Below are 19774 nucleotides of genomic sequence, written 5' to 3'. Positions count from 1 at the left end.
AAATATTTTGTTCACTAATAGCATATTGATATCTAATAAGGAAAAATTATGTCTTACCTGATAATTTTCATTCCATTGGCTGTACCAGACCATTGGGTTATATCCGTCTACCAGCAGATGGAGATAAAGAAACTAAAGTAGCTCCTTGTGAGTCACCCCTTAAGGGTATCGTGCAGCTGTGGAATGTTCAATATTTCGACTTGCCAAGCAGTGGTGCTCAAGATCATACAATAGGTCAGTACTGAAATTCTAGACCATAAAATGTTACAGGCAACAACTTCAGCAATAAAGAATGTATATAAACCACTGACATACAGGTATTTCACTGAGTCAGGAGGTGTGTTGTGCAAGATAAGTCTCAAAAAGCTGTGCATGAGACAAATAAGAAGGGAAAAAATGCAGAACGACTAAACAGCCCATATAATAAACAGGGTGGGTCCATGGACATGTCTGACTAATGGAAAGAAAATTATCAAGTAAGTCATAGTTTTTCCTTCCTTGTCATCTATACCAAAACAGTCCAAACCATTAGGATGTAGCAAAGAAGTGCCCAATAGGGTGGGACTAGAGAAGGAAATCAAATTAATTGTTCCACGATCTTCCATATCCGAAAGACTTAAAGGAGAGACTGAGTCCAAAACAATGAAGGCAATCTGGCAGAAGTCAGTTGACGAACATACTTGTGCAGGGAAAGGATTGCCTAATCTAAATATGTCCAAAGAATGCAAGGTGCCAGGCATACTAAACACGTATAGAACAAAAATATGATATCAGAGTGCAACACATTACCCCTTAGGAACACAGCGTCCAGAAGGTATAAGGAAGAATAAGGGAAAATGAAGAATATCCAGCAGAACTGGATAAGTAAATTGGAATGCTAAAAGGTGTGAATGCTGTGAAAGAAGCACTCTAAGCATGAAAGGGACAATGAGAAGAAAAATGATTACTGCATACCTTGATATGGGCAGTCTTAGAGGAGACTGCTATCAGAAGATCCTACCAGCGGGTGCCGAAGCCATGCCACAAAGTTGGCCGCAGAAGTATTGGTGTGGAACCAGCTGCTGATAATAGGCCATGCAACGGGTGGCCCCAGAAACAAGGTAGAGAAGGAAATGAACTGAAAAATGCACATACTTCTCAAAATAGGCCCAAGTAACATAGCCCATAAAGGTAGATATAAACCAGCATGCTCCATTCAGCCTGCCCAACAATGCAACTTCCAGCATATGATATATATTCATACATGATCTTGAGTTGTCTTTGCTATTTTCAGGTTACAGATTGAAAAGATATACAGTGGGGGAAATAAGTATTTGATCCCTTGCTGATTTTGTAAGTTTGCCCACTGACAAAGACATGAGCAGCCCATAATTGAAGGGTAGGTTATTGGTAACAGTGAGAGATAGCACATCACAAATTAAATCCGGAAAATCACATTGTGGAAAGTATATGAATTTATTTGCATTCTGCAGAGGGAAATAAGTATTTGATCCCCCACCAACCAGTAAGAGATCTGGCCCCTACAGACCAGGTAGATGCTCCAAATCAACTCGTTACCTGCATGACAGACAGCTGTCGGCAATGGTCACCTGTATGAAAGACACCTGTCCACAGACTCAGTGAATCAGTCAGACTCTAACCTCTACAAAATGGCCAAGAGCAAGGAGCTGTCTAAGGATGTCAGGGACAAGATCATACACCTGCACAAGGCTGGAATGGGCTACAAAACCATCAGTAAGACGCTGGGCGAGAAGGAGACAACTGTTGGTGCCATAGTAAGAAAATGGAAGAAGTACAAAATGACTGTCAATCGACAAAGATCTGGGGCTCCACGCAAAATCTCACCTCGTGGGGTATCCTTGATCATGAGGAAGGTTAGAAATCAGCCTACAACTACAAGGGGGGAACATGTCAATGATCTCAAGGCAGCTGGGACCGCTGTCACCACGAAAACCATTGGTAACACATTACGACATAACGGATTGCAATCCTGCAGTGCCCGCAAGGTCCCCCTGCTCCGGAAGGCACATGTGACGGCCCGTCTGAAGTTTGCCAGTGAACACCTGGATGATGCCGAGAGTGATTGGGAGAAGGTGCTGTGGTCAGATGAGACAAAAATTGAGCTCTTTGGCATGAACTCAACTCGCCGTGTTTGGAGGAAGAGAAATGCTGCCTATGACCCAAAGAACACCGTCCCCACTGTCAAGCATGGAGGTGGAAATGTTATGTTTTGGGGGTGTTTCTCTGCTAAGGGCACAGGACTACTTCACCGCATCAATGGGAGAATGGATGGGGCCATGTACCGTACAATTCTGAGTGACAACCTCCTTCCCTCCGCCAGGGCCTTAAAAATGGGTCGTGGCTGGGTCTTCCAGCACGACAATGACCCAAAACATACAGCCAAGGCAACAAAGGAGTGGCTCAGGAAGAAGCACATTAGGGTCATGGAGTGGCCTAGCCAGTCACCAGACCTTAATCCCATTGAAAACTTATGGAGGGAGCTGAAGCTGCGAGTTGCCAAGCGACAGCCCAGAACTCTTAATGATTTAGAGATGATCTGCAAAGAGGAGTGGACCAAAATTCCTCCTGACATGTGTGCAAACCTCATCATCAACTACAGAAGACGTCTGACCGCTGTGCTTGCCAACAAGGGTTTTGCCACCAAGTATTAGGTCTTGTTTGCCAGAGGGATTAAATACTTATTTCCCTCTGCAGAATGCAAATAAATTCATATACTTTCCACAATGTGATTTTCCGGATTTAATTTGTGATGTGCTATCTCTCACTGTTACCAATAACCTACCCTTCAATTATGGGCTGCTCATGTCTTTGTCAGTGGGCAAACTTACAAAATCAGCAAGGGATCAAATACTTATTTCCCCCACTGTATCTTGCTGGGAATAATTGTTCTACTACTGAAGTAGCCATTGAAGCGCGCTCCAGCTCAGTCAAATTCGTCCAGCTATGATCAAGTCAAAGACTACAGAAGCTGCTTGGCAGAAGTTTCACCTCCTCAAGTACCTGAACTGCACTAGCTACTGTAAATCAGACTATAGAGGGGAGTAGGAAAGCTTGCTCATAAGCATCAGTCTAGACTCATACTAGACTAGATGAATATATATTTAAGGAATCAAGACTCGAGACTTAAAACTTTGGCAGAAAGAGGGGAAAGTGCTGACTAGAAACACAACAATCCCAGGCTGCCTACCTCAGAGCACTTCAAGTTTAAAAAGTGGTGGGTGGGAGATTTAGTGGAGGCACCGGCGCTAAATCGGAAGGCAGGGCTATTGATCCTATTTCGGAAAGGGCTGGAAGTGCAGAAGCTACAAACTTGGAGGGACCCTAAGGGAAGGTGTCTAATTGTAAAGGTAGCATTGTGTAAACGGGAAGTGCTTCTATGCAATGTATACGGCCCCAATGTATATGACCATAAATTTATACAAACAATCACACGTAAATTGTTAGAGACACCAGACATCCCAGTTTTCATGGGAGGCGATTTCAATCTGGTACATGAACCGAGTTTAGACAGATCCTCCAGTTCCCGGGAGGTTGGGAATCGCAATAAGGGTATACCAGTGCTATGTTCCACATTGGATTTGCTGGACGTATGGCGTGCACTGCATCCAATGGATAAAGATTTCACTCATATATCGAGAGCCCATGGGTCCCAGTCCAGGATTGACTATTGGTTGATCTCCTCCTCGCTTTTTTCTAAAGTATTAGACACAGGGATTGGTTCATATAATATATCAGATCATGCATCGGTTTGGTGCACGGTAGCTTTGGGACACGCAGGGGCGGGGCCGTTCCGATGGAGATTTCCATTTCAGTTATATTGGGACACTGAGTTCAGAGAATATTTGCTAAAAAAGTGGAGTGATTATCAGATTAATAATGCTGAGCATAGGCACACTCTGGTTCTTTTCTGGGAGGCAGCCAAAACAGTCTTGCGAGGAGAAATTATAGCATACACAGCTTTTTAAAAAAAGGCTAGAGATCGGGAAATCCTGAGGTTAGAAAAACAGCTGGTTAAAGAGAGGATTGCTTACGGGAAATCTCCATCAGCAGCTAGGCGCAGCTCCTTGATAGCCTTGCAGTCTTCCTTAGGAGAGTTACTTCATGCCCGGGCGGTCAAATCAATACAGTACTTCAAATACCAGTTATATCACCATGGAAACAAATCAGGGAAATTGATGGCACATTTGATTAAAGGAGCGAGAGGTCCTTCAAGAATAGTTCAGCTGGATAGAGGAGATGGTGTGCTAGTGAGGGATGACGCTGAGATTATGGAGATTTTTCTGAATTATTATAAACACTTATATACAAGATCAGAGGGGGAGCTAATGGAGGGTAATGTGTTCTTATGTTTCAATTATTTTATTGACACCTCAAAATATGGAACATCACAATAATGTCATTAATACAGATCACATTAAACTTACAATATTTAACCATACAACAGTAAAACAGTGTCAAACATTTATTGGTAATCTCCCTTCCCTCCCCCTCTCCCCCAGTGGTTCCGCAGTTACAGGAGTATGTTAAGTGTTCTCAGGATGGGCGGAGACATGGGTCCAATTTCATCTTTCTTGGTATCTGGAAAACCACCCCTTCTGCGCGTTATCCAGTTTCTGACAGAAGAGGCATCCCCTTGTCTCAGAGATATCAGCTCATGTCCAAGACTCTCTACCGCCTTATTGGTACTCCAAATCCAAGTCTCCACCATAATACATTACTCCCCACACCCTCTAACCACCTCCCCACCCAATTCCCAAGTTCCCCCCTACCCCCTCCCTCCACCTACCTCCACCTCCCCAGCAGGCAATGCGGGTAATGTGTTCTTAAATAGTGTAGATCTTCCAAGTATAGCGGGCAAAGACCAAGATTTGCTAGTTGCTCCCATCACAGAGGATGAAGTGTCGCTGGCAATACAGCAAAGTACGTTATGCAAATTGCTAGGGCCGGACTGCCTTCGGGCCACGTTCTATAAGCTATTATCATCTTCTATTGTACCATTGTTACAGTCGGTGTTCATGCAATTTGTTGGTGATGGGACCCTACCTAGGTCTCTTCAGATGGCCCAAATTAGTCTGTTGCTGAAACCAAGGAAAGGCCCTACGAAGCCGTCCTCATATAGACCCATATCTCTATTAAACACAGAGGCCAAATTATTTGCCAAAGTGTTGGCGAACAGACTAGCCCGAGTACTTCCATCGGTGATAGCTGAACCACAGGCAGGATTTGTGAGGGGGAGGACAATAACTAAGAATATGAGAAAGATCCTTATATCTCTAGAACAGGTAGAATGACTGAGGATACTATCCCTGTTAGTCAGTTTCGATGCTACAAAAGCGTTCGATAGGGTGGATTGGGGATTCCTGTTCGATACGCTGTGCCAATATGGGGTAGGGGAATTTTTTCTCCAAGCTGTGCAGGCATTATATAATTCACCACGAGCGTCCCTGGGATTAAATGTGGGGGGGGGGGGGGGGGGGGGTCATCTTCCTCTTTTGAGGTCAGTAGAGGTACAAGGCAGGGATGCCCTTTGTCCCCACTACTATTTGTTCTGACATTGGATCCTTTTATTAGGGAGATAAAAGGGGTGCGAGTGGGAAAGCATGAATTTAAGTTATCTGCCTTTGCAGATGATTTATTGCTTCACATTGTGGAACACTGACGACTTTGATGGATAGTTCTCGGGTTTCAAGCTTAATTTGGATAAATCTGTGGCTCTTCCGACTTGTGAATCTTTAAGGCGGAACTGGGCGGGAATATTTCCATTGAAATGGGAGATCTCTTCATTTAGATACTTAGGTATTCAGTTATGCACCAGAACATCACAGTTGTATAGATGGAATGTAGAGAGATTGCTGGACTCTACTAAAGATTGCCTACAAAAATGGATGCATTTACCGATTTTGCTTCATGGCAGAATACAGCTATTCAATATGGTCCTGTTTCCCAGGTGGTTGTTTGTACTTCAGGTTCTACCGATAAGGTTGCTGAAACGAGATTTGCGAGGGTTACGTAAGTTGCTGTCCAAATTTTGTTGGGCAGGGAAGAAGCCGAAGATGGCTTTCCAATATCTTATAGGTGCCTGGAAATATGGAGGCCTAGGATTACCCAATCTGAAAGCATACAAACAAGCATGCCTTATACGGCATATTGGGGATTGGTTCTTAGAGGAACAGAACTTCACACCATTAGAGTTTGAACGAGAATATTATGCCCCATGGCATGTTAATTATCTATTGCAGGAAATGGGGAAACAGGTACCAAAAGAACTGAGGAACAGCATAGTATTGAAGTCGATACGTGAGGCATGGAGATATTTAGTTCTCCTGTTGGGGGGGAACCCCAATAATTCCGACCAGATGCCTATTCGGGGTAACATGCAATTCCCCCCAGGTCAAGATAATGCTAGTTTTCGACGGTGGGCTGAGCAGGGATTGATTTTGTTACAGCATGTAATGGATGAGGACGGTAAAATGCTTAGCTGGGCACAACTTCAGACTCAAAGAGGGGTTGGAAGGAGGGATCTATTAGCATATTTACAATTGCAACATTACCACAAATCTCTAGATGGGAGGGGATTAGCTTTTAGGCTAGGAGATCATTTAGACAGATTTTTTGGACAATTTCAAGAGGGAGGACTCTCGGTTTCCCTGCTGTATAAGGAGCTGCAAAAATAGGTAAAACGTGGGTCTCGAGGGGCGCTTTTAGATCGGTGGAATCTGGAGTTAGGGGAACAGCTATTGGTTATGATTAGGAGGATACCGGAGGTCTCTATAAGTGCAGAATTGAGAGAGTGCCAATATAAGATCCTACACAGAGCATATATGACACAAGAGCAAATGTTTAGGTTTGGAGGAGTGGAAACGCCAGTGTGCCCAAAGTGCAAGCAGGGAAATAATTCCTTCATACATGCTTTTTGGGAATGTCCAGGGGTGAAATTATTTTGGGCAGCTATCTTGAATTATGTGGGGGAGCTCTGGAACTGCTCTCTGCCGATGATACCTGCAGGATTGCTGTTAGATCAATGTGTGAAATTTGGGATTCGTAAATGGGAAACAATATTATTTATACGGAAAGCAACAGCAGTAGGGAAGAGAGTCATACTGGCAGGATGGATAGGAGATGAAAACCCATCTTTTTGGGCCTGGAGAAATCGATTCCACGTGCTGTTGCTATTGGAAAAGAGAGAGGCCTGGGGTTCTCCTAAAATAAAGAAATCTTTTTTGACAATTTGGGAGCCCTATATTCAGTCACTTTCACATAGGGCGAGAAGCCTAATATTGAACAATACATAATTAAATAATGGATACATTGAGGTGAGGGGAGGGGGGAGATATACAGTAGCTTGGATAATTCTCCTTCATCACTTCTGGGGGCCATCAGAGCCTAGGCCATCAGGAGTATAGATGAGAAGAATATACTACAGTGAAAAAGGGAAAGCATATGAGCATAATGGTGATCCCTTGTTTTACAATTATAAGCAATCTTATATTTGAAGTTTGGATACATGTTTGGGAACACTAATGTTGTGGCATGGTTAGATTGGAATGTAGCCTGGGGAGGGCGGGGTGGGGGGATGAAGGGGGGGGGGGAGTAAAAGACAAAGAGTTAAGGGGTTGGGTATGGGGGGGAGGAGGGGAGTTAAAAAGTATAACAGTTGTTTATTAAAGAGATGAACGTTATACATCTACAAAATGTTATGCTGAACTGGCAGATGTTGTATGTGCATATTTGGTTGAAAATTAAAAAAAAAAAAACATTTAAATACTGGTGCGTTTCTGCTGTGATTATTCCTGTTTTACCTGGTTTTGACTCTGTGCTTAAACCTGACCTTTGATGGATTCCTGCCAGCCCTGACTCTGTGCCTGGACCTGACCTCTGCTGATTATTGTCAGTCTCTGTCATCTCCTGAGTCCTGCTCTCGTCCCACTTTCCAAGTCCTGCTAGCCATCTGAACCCATGGGCTCAACAGCTAGGGAACGGTGGTCGCCGCAGGTGAAGCGTGGGGATTTCTGACTGCTGGTCTTCAGATCAGTACAAGGGCTCACTCCATTCCTGGACATTGTGACAGATAGCTGAGGCCACGAGCTCGTCAGATAAACCCAACCCTCCTGACCTTGCACAGATGGTGCAGCAAAAGCAGTCTCATCTGCATCAGTTATCGGGAGTTCTTCAAAATGTCTGTTCCCAACTCTCGGCTATCCGAGCTCAACAGCGGGCTGTACCTTCACAGGCAGCTGCATCTATCTCCAGTTCTGCAGGTATGCCACTTCGGGTTCCTGAACCACCTCACTTTGATGGCTCTCCTGCTGCATGTAGGAGGTTTCTTAATCAGTGTCTCATGAACTTTGAGCGTCAGCAAATGTCTTTTCCCATGGACCGCGTTGTCTACATTATCTCTCTCCTTTCTGGCCAAGTCCTGGTCTGGGCTTCTCCCCTGTGGGAGCAGCAGGATCCCATCATTATGAATCTGGGGGCTTTTCTTCAGCGATTCAGAATGGTGTTCGATGAACCTGGACGCCCCTCCTCGCCTGCCAGTGACCTTCTCTAGCTCCAACAAGGGAACCTTTCTGTGGGAGCCTATGCCATCCATTTCCGGACTCTGGCCTCTGAATTTTGCTGGGACCAAAAAGCCCTTACCACTTTGTTTTGGCATGGATTGTCCGAGTGTATAAAGGATGAACTGGCAGGACAAGATAGGCCTACTACCCTTGACGAACTGATAGCTCTCTGTATCCGAATCGATGTACGGTTCCAAGAAAGAGCACAAGAGCGCACTGCTCAGAGGCAGCCTCCTCACCTAGCCCCCCACTTCCAATGGCCCCTAATTCCTTCACCAACTCCGGAAGCACCACTGGAGAAATCTGATGGACCCATGATGGTGGGGCATTATTGCCTATCGGAAAAGGAGAGGACCTGTTGGCGGCTTAATAATCTCTGTTTCTACTGTGGGCAAACGAGTCATTTCCTCAACAAATGTCCTCAGAAGCTGGGAAACCGACTAGGCCTGGGATCCTCTGGGAAGGTGCTCCTGGGCCAATCTTCTAATCTCCCCAACTCATTGTTGACTTTTCCGGTTACCCTCCGGCGGACTGAGATTACCACTGAGACTGCCGCCTCACTGACTCTGGGGCAGCAGGTAATTTTATCAGTGCTGAGCTTCTGCACCAGTATAAGATTCCAATTCAGTCCCTGAACACAGCGTTACAGGTCACCTCAATCCAGGGAGAGGTTCTCTCTGGAGTAGTTTCTCAGATATCAGTTCCTCTTCGCCTCCAACTGGGAACCTTACACTGCGAGTCCATTCAGCTCCTGGTCTTGCCTCAGGCCAAAAGCAGAGGGAAGCGGGAATATGAACCAGGATTCCCAAAGACCGGACCACAGCAGTAGTAAAAATGAAGCAAAATTTATTAAACAATAAAATGACTCGACACAACATTGTGTTTCGGCCAAAAGGCCTATATCAGGAGTCTATGGATTGAAAACAATATATAGAGAAATTAAATTTAAAACATAAAAACAAAATAAAAACAGAAAACATGGACATATGGAATTAAACAAATATATAAAATAAATAAGAGAAATATAATATATAAAATGTACATGTGTACATCATACTCCATCTGTTTCTGGTATAAATGCAACATAAATTTATAGATTTTCCATGAAGGATCTGATGGAACATTGATATATCATAAAAGAATTAATTAATGAAACATAAATGTGACACAAAGGTATTGATGTTGCATGAGTACACCTTGACCCATATTTACCAAACTTATCAACAGCAAAAAAATGAATATAACAAATGTAATAAACATGTATAGAAGAAAAAAGATGCTCACATGGATAAACATGAAGTATGGCCTTGGTGATTTACTGGTAGGAAATTGAACACCCACTTATATGTGTTTGACCCAAAAGGAGTGAAATCCACACAGACTTGTGATACTGTAAAGAAAATATGCATGTGTGTACCAAAATGGGAAACTCTGAAGTGACTGACCTGTATGCTTGATATTTATTTATTTATTTTTATTTGTTTGTTACTTATATCCCACATTTTCCCACTCATGCAGGCGCAATGTGGCTTACAGAGAATTAAATAAGAGTACAAACTTAAAAGCTTAGGCAAGCATAAAAGAAGCAAGTAGGAGGGGAGAAACTAACAGCATGAACTAGGCAGGGTAAGGGACAAGGGATGCATCAATCAACATGGTAAGTTGAGGGGTAAGTCTTAGCAAAGAGGAATGTCTTTAACAACTTCTTAAAAAGGGTATGGTCCACTTGAGCTTTAAGGTGACGAGGTAACGTGTTCCAGTGTTTGGGACTCCAATAACGGAAGGACGAGGCGAAGATTTTCTTGTACTTGACACCCTTACAATTCGGAAAATGGAGGTGGAGATAGGACCGAGCAGCAGGGTTGGCATTTCTAGGCGGTAGGTTGATCAAGGGGAGCATGTAATCCGGGGCAGCCCCATAGATGATTTTATGTGTTAGGGAGCAGATCTTAAAAGCAATGCGCTCCTGTACAGGCAGCCAATGAAGTTTAAAGCGCAGGGGTTCGGCATGTGCAAAACGCCTTTCTCTAAGGATGAGCCTCGCCGCAGTGTTCTGAGCCGTTTGGAACGTTTTCAATAAGGAGGCCTGGCAACCCACATAAATACCACTACAATAATCCAGATGGGATAGGACAAGCCAGTGGACAAGGGTACGAAACAAGTCTCTGGGAAGGAGGTATCTGATGCGCCGAAGCCTCCACATGGCCTGGAACATTTTTTTGGAGACCAAGTGTACATGATCAACCAGCTGGAGATGTGAGTCCAGATGCACTCCTAAAAGTCGCAGGCTGTTGGCAATCGGGAGGGCAGAGCCCAGAACTGGAAGCATTGTGTCAGATACATGAGCGTGCGTGGACGAGAGGATGAGACAATGAGTTTTTTCCCTGTTTAGCCTGAAGTGGAACACCCTGGCCCAATGTTCTAAAGTGGAGAAACAGGCATCTATGAGGTTGGCAACTTCTGATACTGTGGAGTGAAAAGGGATGTAGACTGTAATATCATCCGCATAGATGAAAGGGTTGAGGTCCAGGTTTGCAAGTGCTGTGGCTAAAGGCATCATCATAATATTAAATAGGGTAGGTGAAAGGGGAGAGCCCTGAGGGACCCCACAGGAAGCATTCCACGGTTCAGAAGTGTAGGAGTTCACCATGACCTGGTAAGACCTTGAAGTCAAGAAACCCTTGAACCAATGCAAAACTGGCCCTCCTATACCAAAAGAGTCCAGTAGATGGAGCAGGAGTTCATGATCCACCATGTCAAAAGCGCTAGACATGTCAAATTGCAGCAGAAGAATCTTCCGTCCAACAGATAGTTCTCGTCGAAAGTTAGATAAGAGGGTGACCAGGACAGTCCCCGTGCTGTAATGAACTCGAAAACCTGATTGCGAATGGTGGAGGATATCAAAATTAGTCAAAAATTCGTTGAGCTGAACATTGACCAGACTCTCCATCAGCTTGATAACTAGAGATATCGAAGCCACTGGGCGATAGTTAGAGATGACATCTGGCTTGATCTTTAAATTCTTTGGGATTGGAGTGAGAAGGATGTTTCCATGACCTGGCGGGAAAAATCCAGCGCTTAACATATAGTTGAGGTAACAAGTCAGATCTTCGATGTAACATTTTGGTGCGACTTTTAGGAGATGGGTCGGACAAACATCTAATCTACAGCTTTTATTTGTGAATTTACGTAAAGCAGCAGCCACCTTATCGGGCAACAGGCGATTGAATTTGATCCAAAAGCGGTCAGCAGGGCAAGCACCCGAAGGCACGGCCAAGGATGCCAGGAAGTCGTCCACATCAGAGAGGCAGCTGACGGTTGAAGACCGCAGGGTAAGAATTTTCTCCTTGAAGTAAGATCCAAGTTGTGTAGCTGAAGGAGGATCAACACTGGAGCATTCAAGCTTGCGAGTATCTAGAAAGATGTTTAGCAGCTGATATATCTCTCGGATGTCCCGGCCAACCGCCTGCATCTTAGATGAAAAGTAGGTGCACTTTGCGAATCGGATGGCGTATTTATACTTGCGGTGACTACTTTTCCAGGCCTCCCGAGCCAGATCAGATTTGCATTTACGCCAAGTTCTTTCCATACCTTCCATCTGTCTTAACACCCACCTCCTCCCTTTCTATGAAAATATATTTTTTTCAAGACAAATTTTTTTGTGTGGAAATATATATTTTTTCAAGACAAATTTTTGTAGAAAATATTACTACTACTACTACTATTTAGGATTTCTATAGCGCTACAAGGCATACGCAGCGCTGCACAAACATAGAAGACAGTCCCTGCTCAAAGAGCTTACAATCTAATAGACAAAATATGCTGTCTGCTGTGTATAGCAAAACTTTAAAGACTCAAGATACAAAAACCACTTAGCTGATAGCACGAGCCAGTTGTTAAATTTTGCTGAATTTTGCGAGACGGTTGTTGATGGAGCCAGGCAGCCAGCACACAAACATCTGTGTTTTTTTTCTTCTCCTCTCTCCCTCCTCCCCCGGCCCCCACCTGCCCATGAGTTCAGTATACCTCAGCTTCCTCATCATATCCTGATTCCTCCCTCAGGTCCATCCCCCCGCCCCCTTACCGCCATCTGTGTCATCCTGAGCCAGGAAGATGTGCGCAGCGCTGGCAAACTATCCAGCAAGGTGGAAAACCCGACCTCTCCCAAAAGGATGCAGACCACTACATCTGCCTGCTGTACCCTCACCAAGGTCATCTTTAACTTTGATTAGTTCTACCAGGCCCACTACGGTGAGCAGCTGGAATGGGAGCGTTTCATGAAGCACAAATGAGAGAAGCTGCAGAAACACAAGTCGGGTATAGAGGAAAAGTGGCAACTATTCAAGACAACGGCGATTTCAGCTGTAGTTCTGCTTTTTGCAGCCATGGAGTTGAGAGGATTTTTCTCACCTGCTAATCTGATTTAATGCTACATACTGTTTTCACAATATATAGCATTAAATCACCACCGTTTGTCAAACATTGCTAGTAGTAACACGCTGCCTCTGCCTGGTCAATCTAGAGCCTTTTCTCTGCCGGATCCCACCCATGCGTAAGCAGGAAGTTGCATCAGCAGGGTATAACACAGAAGAGAAAAGGGTTTTGGTTCGGCCAGACAGGAGGCAGCATGTAACCACTAAAGCTGCTGGGAAAGTAAGGTTTTGAAGGATGGCCAGTGAGGGAATGAATCATCTGGGAAGCCGAGAGAGGTATGGACTCGCGGGGGAGCGGGAGATGCTGCTGCGTTTGGTTGAGACCAGGAGACGGTATAAAGTCAAAAAAAAAAATTGAAGCTAATTAGGTTAGTCTGTTTTCCCTTCCCACGCAGCTCTCTTCGCCATAAACTCAAAACAAAAGCAAGTAAACCTATGAACTGCTGTATCCATGTTGTTCTTTATTGTTGGTAGCATTTTAATTTAATCTCACTTATATTTTCAAACATTCCAGCTTGTGCAGCTTATGGATGTATACAGAGGTCAGAGGAATAACTTTTCATAGAGTAGTAATTTGTTATTAATCGTACAGTGTGTCATTTGGAGGGGCTGGTTATAGGGACACCCTAGCAAGTGTTAAATTTGTACAGAGATTTTTTTCTCCTGGTAAAGGGCCACTAAAATGGATATCATGTTATAAGAATCAAGTGCTCAACATTTTTTTTGTTACATTTGTACCCCGCGCTTTCCCACTCATGGCAGGCTCAATGCGGCTTACATATTGTATACAGGTACTTATTTGTACCTGGGGCAATGGAGGGTTAAGTGACTTGCCCAGAGTCCTATCTATTTAGTTAGTTAGTTAGTTAGTTAGTTAGTTAGTTAGTTAGTTACTTATTTATGACATTTACATCCCATATTAAACATGAATTAGTTTGAAACCTGGAAGCATTTGAAATCTTTTTTTTTCCTGTGTCTAGACCAAAAGAGAAAGGTGGTTTTTGGGAAGTTGCTTCTTTGTTTTGTTGGAATGCAGTGGTATATTATTATAGAAAAGCATTTAATATTGTTTATTACTACATAGAAAGATTGAATAATGAGGGCAGAGCTACCTTCATGTAGAAGTCCAGAGTCAGTCTAAATGTGCCAACATTTTCCAGTTCTGTGGTATATATTTCTTTCTTCTTCAAGTCTGTTTGGTTTTGTGGGGTGGGAGTTAATCTTTGTCTCCCAAATGTGTGTTTGATAGATGAGACCTGCTAATAATGATGGCTAATGGACATAGGAGCCAACTTTTCAAAATTATTGGTGGTGCTAAGCCCAATGGAAATAACCCCTCCCTGAACACATACAAGGAATTTTCTCAATATTAGGGGTGCTCAAGCACCCACAGCACCCACAGAGCCGGCTCCTATGCTAATGGAAAGCATCAGTAGAACAGTTGGAGCTGAATGACATTTATGTTCATACAAAGTTAATTATTTTCAATGGAAATTAAATCTGTTGGCTGCCTGCTATGTGAATATTCCATCATTCTTTCATTATTGCTATCAAGTATTACATATTTAGGGCATATGCTTTAAAACTTAGATTGTTTAAATTAATTTATCTAGACCTTACATGCACATGGTATTGCTTGTTAAACCCTTAGGCAAAACCTAAGGGTGGTTAAACAATTTGGTATAAACTGTGTTGTTTATGACTTTACTTGTTTTGTACTGCTTTTGGTCCTACTGATCTGCACATCTGCTGTGTTATTTTATTGAGTGGAAACAGCCAGGTGGGCTTATAGAAAGAGAGGGAAGGGTTCTTGGGGTTGCATGGCCATATGGAATTTACAATAAAGAATATAGTATATTTTATGTTGAATTTATTTTTATTTCAATTTTTAAACAAGTGTAAAACTTGTTGTGAAATACAGCAATAATGTATTAAATAAAATATACAATAACCATCAAAATAAATGTCATGCTTCCTTAGACCACAAAAATATTTAGAAGGGGCTAAATGAATAGAGAAGATTACATAATCATGAATAGTTATATTAAATAGGCTGCCTAACTTCTCATTTTACATTTTCTTAACATTTCAGTTGTTTCATCTCTAAGAAAGATTTGAGCTGTTCCGGCGAATAAAACACGTATTTTGTTATTCCCAGTTTTACAATGCATTTACACGGATACGCTAGAAAAAAGGAACCCCCAACCTCCAATGTACCTTTTTTCAAAGCCAAAAATGCCTTTCTCTTCTGCTGGGTCTGTTTAGTAATATCGGGATAAATCCACAGTCTCTCCCCTCCAAAGAGGGATCTTGCATTTTTAAAGTACAGTCTCATTACAGAGTTCAAATCCTGTTTGAATACAAATGATACTAGTAAAGTAGCTCTTTGTGTTACATTTTCCAGGGATTGTTCTAATAAAAGCGAGATGTTGTTAAAATCTATTTGTCCTGCAGCCTCGTTTCCAGCCTTTCCCATTTCCCCTTTGGAACTTTCAATATAGTATATTTTATTTATTGGATGTATAGCTTCTATAGGAAATTTCAAATTTTCATTGAGGTATCTCTTAAATAAATCTATTGGAGTGCTTCCTGGAGATTTAGGAAAGTTCAAGACTCGAAGATTCAGGCGTCTATTATAATTTTCTATATATTCTATTTTTCGTCTCATCTCTGTATTATCTTTAATTGCTGATATTTTAAAATCTTGTAGCTGTTCCAGATCTTTTTCTACTTTAGTTATTTTCAAGTTAAACTCTTGTTTCACTATTTCCACCACATTTTTCATCTTGTCAAATTTCCCATTAAGAAGCTGTAACTCACCCAATGTCTTTTGCAAGATTCCTTCCAATTTATTCAACTTAGTCCAAATCATTCCTAGGTTCACCTCTGGAGTTTTTCCTTGAGGTTGTGCCTCAGCATTTGGCGTCTCCTTTGGCAGCTCTGGCCCCTCACTCGGCAACTTTTCTGCCTCACTTCCGGTGGCAGAGTATGTTGTCTCCAGGGCTGCCTTCGTTGCTGGACACGGAGGGAGTACCAGTGTTGGTGGTGATAGGGAGACTTCCTCTCCCCATGAGGTTTCCTCTTCTCCAGTTAACGCCACTAGGGGATCCCTCTCCCGAATATCTTGAGAGGTGCCGGAGAAAAATCGCTCTATTCTCGGTTGAGTTGGTGTCGAGGTAGTTGGAGGCGAGGGGAGCCGTTTCACCACTCCTTTCCGCTTGGTATGCGGCATATTGAAGGTAACTCTTTAAAATTTTCCCCTCGAGAATAAACGAGCGTTTCGCTACCGGTCAGCATGCAGCCATCTTGGAACGCCCCTGATCTCCCTATTGTATATTTTAATATTATTTATAACTTGGTTGCTACACTGTACCTTTATACCATTAAAGCATATAATAAAGTTAGGTACATATATATCACTTTTGGGGGGGGGGGGGTAGGGAGAAGAGAGAGCCTGTTGTTAAACATTTACCAGCACACCACTGTCCAAAACCCACTCCAAACTGGATATTTGCCCCAGCAACCTAATAAGGTCCGCCCCCAAACACTTCATAACAGACCTTATGTCACACCTAAACTACATGCTACAACACGGACTTTTCACCAAGGACAAAGGAAATATATTACTTACACCCATACCCAAAGACTTAAAGAAAAAATTGAATGATACAGCCAACTATCGACCAGTAGCATCCATCCCCTTGATAGTAAAACTAATGGAAAGTTTAGTAACCAAACAACTCACCAATTACCTAAACAAATTCACAATACTACATGAATCACAGTCAGGATTTCGATCCAACCATAGTACTGAAACAGTGCTAACCACCCTCATAACCAAATTTAAACAACTAATTGCAACTGAAAACAATGTGCTACTTCTACAATTTGATATGTCAAGCGCGTTCGACATGGTCAGCCACCAAATACTCTCGAACACCCTAGACTACTTCGGGATTGGAGGAAACGTACTAAGATGGTTTAATGGCTTCTTAACAGCAAGAACCTATCAAGTAATTTCAAACTCAAAAACTTCAACACCATGGAAACCTGAATGTGGAGTACCACAAGGATCACCGCTCTCATCAACCCTTTTTAACATAATGATGACACCTTTAGCCAAATCGCTATCCAGCCAAGGACTCAACCCGTACATCTATGCTGATGATGTCACGATATACATCCCGTTCAAACAAGACATAACCGAAATCACACACAGCCTCCAAATAATGAACTCATGGGCGGACGCATTCCAACTAAAGCTAAACGCAGAAAAAACACAGTGTCTCATCCTGTCCTCACAATACAACACAAACAAACCCAATACCATAAACACCCCAGACTACACACTTCCGGTCTCAGATAGCCTGAAAATCCTGGGAGTCACAATTGACCGAAATCTCACACTTGAAGACGAAAAATACAGCAAAGAAAATGTTCTACTCAATGTGGAAACTTAAAAGAATCAAACCTTTCTTCCCAAGGGAAGCATTCCGCAGCCTAGTACAATCAATGGTACTAAGTCTAGACTACTGCAACGCCATTTATGCTGAATGTAAAGAACAAATCATTAAGAAGCTTCAAACCACTCAAAACACAGCAGCCAGACTCATATTTGGGAAAGCGAAATACGAAAGCGCCAAACCCCTAAGAGAAAAACTACACTGGCTCCCGCTAAAAGAACGAATTGAGTTCAAAGTTTGCACCCTGGTCCACAAAATCGTCTACGGGGAAGCCTCGACCTACATGTCAGACCTTATAGACTTTCCTATTAGGAACGCAAAAAGATCATCACGCCCATTCCTCAATCTCCACTATCCTAACTGTAAAGGGCTAAAATATAAATCCACATACGCGACCAGTTTCTCATACATCTGCACGCAGCTATGGAACACACCACCGAAGGCCATAAAAGCAACGCAAGACCTAACCATCTTCCGAAAGCTACTGAAATAGATCTTTTCAAGAAGGCATACCACAAACATCCATCTTAAATACATTATACACGATCTATACAAATCTGACCTTTTATCGCATGACTGCTTAAACCCTTTCTATTATTGATTGTCACGTCTGTGGCCGTGACCACCTTCAGCCTTACCTTCTTTCTGGGGGTCAGCAGCTCTGCTGGCTTCTGTCTGTGTTTGTGTTTGTCTTGTCTCTAGTCTCTGGGCTGATTGCTTCACTAGACCTCACCTGTGTGGGCTATGCCTCTCTAGGGAGTCAGCATCTAAGATGGCTGCCACCGGCTCTGTGCCAGCTTCCAAGATGGCTCCTGCTTGTCTTTCCTGTGGGCTCACTTCCTATGTGTGTCAAGCCTCGCTTTGGGGTCTGTGTACTTCCTGCTTCTGCCCTACTGCTGGTGAATCATCAGTGAGAGCCTTCATAAGGAAGTGCTGTGCTTGCAGTCAGTGCCTTTGCAAGAAGAGTTATGCTCTTAGGCCAGGTCAGGTTAGTAAGTGTCTGCTGCACTACTGCTTAGCCTCTCTCTGGGTTCCAGCCCAGTTTCTTTCTGTGTCTGTGTCTCTGCTGTCCTTCCGTGGGGGGTCTTCCCTGCCACTGTCTGTCTGTGGACTGCGGGTCCTTCCTGGCTTACCCTGCGTTTGGGGTGAAGCCTCTGCTCCAGGCTTACCCTGTGTTGGGGTGAAGCCTCTGTTCCTGGCTTACCCTGGGTTGGGGTGACGCCTTTGTCCGGGTTTGTTCTCTGTTTGCTCTGCTGCCAGCCCAAGACCCTTGGCCTGTTCTTCCTGGTTTGCTCTCTTTACCCTTGCCTAGCCTGTGTGCCTACCCGGCTTGTATATCCTGAGTGTATATCCTGAATCCTGTATCTCTCTAGCTAGTGTGTATTTCCTGCGTGGTTATTCCTATATCCTGTCTCCACCTAGCTAGAGGGTTTACCCTGTGGGTATTCCCGGATCACCGTTCTGCCTAATGTGTATGCTGCCATAGTCCTTGCTCCTGATAGGCTTCTGTACGCCTTGTGTTCCTTGGTCTGTCTTCTGGGTCTTGCTAGTGGCTCTGCAGCAGCACACTGTCTGTGTTTAGTTCCTAGTCTAGTCTCCCTCATGTTTTCTAAACCCAGGGTGGGTCCTCTGGATCTTCCGTTCCTGCCTTATCCTGCAAGTCCTGCCGGCCACCTGCACTTCGGAGCTCAACTCCGGAGGACCGGTGGCTAAGTGCAGGTGAAGCTGTTCCTGTTTCGTCTGTTCTAGTTGCCTGCCTTGTACTACTCCAGTCCAGAGTTCCAGTACTGCTCTTCTGTGTTTCCAGTCCCAAGGTGGTCTTGCCTGCCGCTAAGGGCTCACGATTTCCAGTCCTGCCTCGAGGACCTGACAGAATGCCAAGGCCCTCGAGAACGCAACATTGATCAAGCACTACCACTAAACCTTACGTCGAATAGGGTCTCTCTAGAGCCAATGACCTAATGTATGTTACAATCCAATTTATTACTCAGGAACCTTCATGCAATACCATAACGTAATCTTCTTTACCATGTATGTATGCACATGGTATATATATATTCCATGATCTGTTCCATATATATCATGTTCCATGTATGTTACCATGTATGTATGCACCTAAACGCAATACCATCTGTAATTCTGTTACCCGGAAATGGCAACCACCATTACGGCAAATGTAAGCCACATTGAGCCTGCAAATTGGTGGGAAAATGTGGGATACAAATGCTACAAATAAATAAATAAATAAATAAATAAAATATAAGCCTGTAAAAACAATGTATATCATATACAACAATAG

At 43.4% G+C, this 19774-nt stretch overlaps 1 protein-coding gene across 1 annotated transcript in view; it reads right to left on the bottom strand.

Annotated features, from left to right (window-relative positions):
• The window catches only part of SCUBE1 (signal peptide, CUB domain and EGF like domain containing 1), a 1083891-nt gene that overhangs the window by 202747 nt on the left and 861370 nt on the right, over window positions 1-19774 (bottom strand).

This window comes from Microcaecilia unicolor, chromosome 9 (assembly GCF_901765095.1).
Source record: "Microcaecilia unicolor chromosome 9, aMicUni1.1, whole genome shotgun sequence".
In the NCBI taxonomy this organism is placed as follows: Eukaryota; Metazoa; Chordata; class Amphibia; order Gymnophiona; family Siphonopidae; genus Microcaecilia; species Microcaecilia unicolor.
This window is presented reverse-complemented; position numbering and strand designations above follow the sequence as displayed.